This window comes from Triticum urartu, chromosome 4 (genome assembly GCF_003073215.2).
Source record: "Triticum urartu cultivar G1812 chromosome 4, Tu2.1, whole genome shotgun sequence".
Lineage (NCBI taxonomy): Eukaryota > Viridiplantae > Streptophyta > Magnoliopsida > Poales > Poaceae > Triticum > Triticum urartu.
The window spans coordinates 596,178,506-596,183,646 of NC_053025.1; the positions used below are offsets into that span (position 1 = coordinate 596,178,506).

Sequence of the window (5,141 nt, forward strand, 5' to 3'; positions counted from 1 at the left end):
ATGCCATTCGAAAGGATGAATGGTGTCATCAAAGGATACGTTCGCAACATGTCACGTCCAGAGGGAAGCATAGCCAGGGGCTTTCTGACCGAAGAGTGCATCTCCTACTGCACGAATTATCTAGGCATCGAGAACCCCGTTGGTCTGCCCGTCAACAGGCACCTCGGCAGGCTCGCTGGATGGGGTCACCGCGACGGTCGCCGCGAAATGCATGTCGACTTCAAGGGTGGACTCGCCGACTTTGAAAGAGCAAACCTAGTCGTGCTACAATACATAGACGTGGTCGATCCTTGGGTGGTAGAGCACAAAACCTTTATTGAGAAGACGTACAATGACCGAGGCCAACAGAGGACGGAAGGAGATATAATCAAAGAGCACAACTCATGTTTCACGCGTTGGCTCAAGGAGAAGCTTCTGTCGTACCCTTTATATGAGGATTCTTCCGCGGAAAAAAAACTCATATTCGCCTTGTCACAGGGCGCCGAGCACAACCTGATGACCTATGAGGCGTACGATATCAATGGCTGGACATTCTACACTGAGGACAAGGACATGAAGAGCGATGGTTATCAGAACTCCGGGGTAACAATGGAATCCTACACCGGTAACGACAAGGACAGATACTACAGAAGGATCCAGGAGATCTGGGAGCTGAGCTACGCTGGAGAGAAGGTCCCGATGTTCCGTGTCAGATGGGCCAAGAGCATCCTAAAAGAAGACTAGTATTTCACCACCATGGTTATACCCGAAGCCAAATCCAAGACCGCGGGCGCAAATTTCACCGCGAAAAATGAGCCATGGGTGTACGCCGGCCGGCACCTCGGCAGCAAGCGGCCCCTCCGTCAGTTGCACGCCCGCCGTTGGCGGTGCCTCGACATTAGCCGAGCTCGACGCCATCTCCTTGCCTTTGACTGGGCATCCCTGACGCCCTACATGTTTTCGCAGGGCACCGCCGACGTTCCGTGCACTCTCCTGCACTTCGTGAACGACGAGTTGGTCGATGTCGCCAAGGGCAGAATCGTCCAACCGGGCAACCCCATGTTCCACGGTAATCCGATGCCACCCACCGTGTATAGGGTTCAACTGGTTCGGGTGCTGCCAGGCTACGACGAGTTGTTACCTTCGATTCGACCCACCGGGGCCGGCGAAGATGATGTGATGACCCTCAGCGCATGCGTAAGCTTGCCCCTGCTTTGGCCGAAGAGCTAGATTCGTTTGGGGGCGGGGGACACCACCCCAAAGACAACACCGACAGTCGTGCCGGTGCCAAGCCATGGCAAGACCGCCGCAACGCTACCGGACATGCCAGACATCCCTATGGCACAGGATTTGAACATGCATATGGCACAGGATCCGGTCGACGATGACAATGACGATGGTACATTTACCAACGTCGATAAGTACTTTGCCGAACATGGGTACGATGACGAATTCTTGGGGCCTCCTTCTCAAGAACCCAACCCTACAAAAGACGATCGCGATCTAGCTGGTACCGCAGAGAAACCCAATTGCAACAGGCGTCGTCTGGCATTCAGTTCTCAGGAGACGCCTCCAACTGCCGACTTCACCGAGCCTCAGATAGCCGAGGTGTGAAATATTATCAGCCCCAACACACTCAAGAAGGCGGTCTGTGAGCAGAACTCGGTCCCATTACAGCAGAATTAGAAGAAGGGACGGAAAAGAAAGAGTAACAAGGGTGCGAGCCAGCCGGCACCGATTACGATCCGTGCTCAGGACAGGCCACCTTCACCTAAGGATATCTCGAGGAGGGTGCATGTGGCGGATAGGCCGATGCTACCGACTAATATGCTCAATGCTGCAACCAGTGCTATGCGGAGTCTGCATGACAATGTTCTTTTTTTGAAGAAGTGGCGTCTCAAAGAGAATGATGTGGCATACCCGGTGTTGGGGATATTACTACTGGGCGTAAACCGGCCAGGAGAGGCCGGTTTAACTTCATCAGTAGTTGATTATGCTTGAAGCCCATGAAGACAAATGAGGATGCTATGTAAAGGCCCGGGGCCCAGAACCGGTTTAAAGCATGTAGCTATAAACCGGCATTGATATGTAACTTGTATTGTAAGATAGAAAGAGTGGAGACCGAACCGGACACGTTTATGAGCCGGTCTCGGGACTCTGTAAACCGACGGGCGCCACCCATGTATATAAGGGGACGACCCGGCGGCGGTTCAGGACAACAGACAACAACTCGAGACCCAAGCAAAGCGTATTCGCTCCCTGGTCATCGAAACCCCATCAATTCCATCACAACTAGACGTAGGCTTTTACCTTCATCGTAAAGGGCCGAACTAGTATAAACTCTCTTGCGTCCCTTGTCCGCTTTAACCCCTTCAAGCTAACCCGTAGCGATGGCTCCATGACTAAGTTCTTTCGTGAGGACATCTGCCGTGACAAAATGTAAAAACCGTAAAAAAATATAATAAATAAATTAGATAATGATAATTTCAACGGCGTTGCCAAAACATTAATTAAAATAATAGAAACAACTACATTTATTATTACAGCAAATAGCATTTAGTATAAAGTAAATGCCAACTAATGGCCAACCAAGCAAATTACACCTGTCCATAGTACAACCCATAAGAGACACAAGTGGGAATTTTTGTAAGAGAGGACCACCTGCCTTCTTGTATTGACAAAAAAAACCACCTACACACTGTATTGTCAAAAAAGACCACATACACCGTGGCGGCAGGTTTGGCGGCCGACGCGTGGCACCTGCCGCCACGGCCTGCGGCGGCAGGATAGGCCGCCACGAGCGCTGGCGGCAGCTTTCGCTGCACATGATTTCTCATCCAGCCGCCGATGCAACGGAACGGAGTGGGCCAGGTGGGCCCGGCCGCCACTGCCTGAGGCGGCAGCTCGGGCCACGTGTTAGCTGCCGCCAGACCCTCCGGCGGCATGTACTGCTGCTGCCCACGGGCTAAATAGATCGATCATTCACTGCCGCAGGAAAGCATGATCACATACAGTACTTTAAAGGAATAGTAGCAGCAACCATCTGAAGCACGGTACTTACTATACTTGCACAGCTAATGATGGCGATGTTGTCAAGGCATGCACTACCCTTTTCACAATTAAAAAGATGATTTACACAACATAATCCTATGGCGCTGTTACTTTCTAGCCATGCCATCACTAGCTATGCAGCGTCGCAGTCGCAGCAGCAGTTCCAGAGGATACAACGCATGCAGTAAGGGCCCACCTGGATCGCTCCGTTACGTTCCATCAGCGCGCGTATGAGAAATCTTGTGCAGCCCAAGCTGCTGCCAGCCCTCATGGCGGCAGGTGCCACGTGTCGGCTGCCGGACATGCCGCCATGGCATATGTGGTCTTTTTTGACAATGCGACGTGCAAGTGGTCTTTTTTGTCAATGCCAAAACGTAGGTGGTCTTTTTTGACGAAAATTTCACAATTGGAGGCATGGATGCAAGACTAACCATGCATGCATGCATGGATGTAATGTGTCTTCAAACCGACATAGCTATTCACCCCACTATAAATAGGAGCCATCCCTTTCACTGGACCATTCTACCTCACACACACATACGCTGGAGTACCCCCACCACTTGCCTTTTCACCTTCTGCCACACTTCTGTCCTTCACTGCGGTGAAGATCTTTAGGTTGCATGCGCCACCAGGTACTAATCAAGTACCTTGTTGTGTTAGCCCTTCTTGCTTGATTTCTTATCTATCTCCGCCTCGGTTTGAATCAGTCCATGAGCATCTATTCACCTTGATCTCTTTACCTTATTGTAAAAAGAACAAAATGTTTGCGTAAACACCCAGGTTAGTCAAAACTAATTAGATCAATTGCAAAAGCTTGTAAAAGTTTCTGTGAATGACATCCGTGGCTTGTACTAGATATAACATGCCAAGAATCAAATCCAGGTACTAGTAACTTGCTAAGACATGTATGTATGTATCCAAAAGATCAATCTTCCTGTGTATACTACCTTGTCCTAATTATTAATCCCCGCCAATCTGTAGCAAACACTGAGAGATTGATGTTTATAATCTACTCACAAGTAATTATTTTTGGAGTTTCACTGCCACTGTTTACTTCTATATGGTGTTCAAGGATGAGTAGACTAGTTAGGAACAGCATTTAGATCTAATCAGTAGCAATACCATGACCACATCATAGATTAAATCTTGATTAATTTCTTGGCCTTGAGATAAACAAAGAGAAAGAAGGCAATATGGCTGAGTGGGGAATAGTAGGGCCTGGGATAAAATGAGCAACATATGCACACCCACGTTCACATATAGCAGGCACTTGTTGTGAAATTTGGAGCACTTCATGGAGAAGGAATCAGGATTAGCACTTACCAGTAGTAGCAGTAGGATGTGGCTAGTCCACACCGTTAGCAGCAGAGCCATGGCAACAGAGCAGCGCCGGTGAAGCCGCACGCGCCCGACGCCCGTGGCTGCACGCCTCGTGCGTGTGGCTGCGATGGGGGAGGATGTAGGCATGGAGACGTCGTTGCCGCTGCAGCCGGTGGAAAGCCCACCGGACCTGGATCAGGCGGCGCTAGGATTGAGTGGTGGCGGCGATTTTGGCGGCGGCGGATCAAATAAATGGGGGGATATGGTAGAGGGAGTCGAGGGGATTTCGTGGGTGTCCGCGGTGTCGCCGGAGATGGCCGGAAGTGGCAGATCGAGCCGGCGGCGGCCTGCTCTGTAGTTAGGGAGAGAGAGATGAGATGGTTCTGTTCGGCTGAGCATACCAGTGACAGTGAGAGAGAGGAAGAGAGCTGGGGAAGATGACTAGTTGGATAAAAAAAATGATATTTCTGCAGGGGTTGGGTTCAACCAGCTAAACACGTTTTCCCTTTTGAGCTTGCTTGCTTGCTCTTTGTGATGTGCACGTGCGTACTACTTCTTGATGTGCTGTATGCATTTTGCTTCTACTTACACACTAGCACGTATCATTACCTCTTTAATTAAAATGGATTGCACCGTATGGAAGTGTTGCTTGATGCTTGGATCTTGATAAGGGAAAATATAAACTTCTTTGTGAAATTATTATCAGGAGTCGATCTCGGACCCATAGGACCCACTTCCGGTGGTTCTGAGTTGGTGGGAGCGCTACCTGGCAAGTCGTCATCTCCTTGACC

The 5,141-nt window shown here is 50.0% G+C and overlaps 1 long non-coding RNA gene across 1 annotated transcript; it reads right to left on the minus strand.

The window, feature by feature from the left end:
- Positions 1-3,375: 3,375 nt before the first annotated feature.
- Positions 3,376-4,834, minus strand: LOC125552998. Its single transcript, XR_007303875.1, has 2 exons — positions 4,354-4,834; positions 3,376-3,770 (listed from the first exon to the last, which is right to left on the minus strand). It is a non-coding gene; the product is annotated as an uncharacterized LOC125552998 (long non-coding RNA).
- Positions 4,835-5,141: the final 307 nt, after the last annotated feature.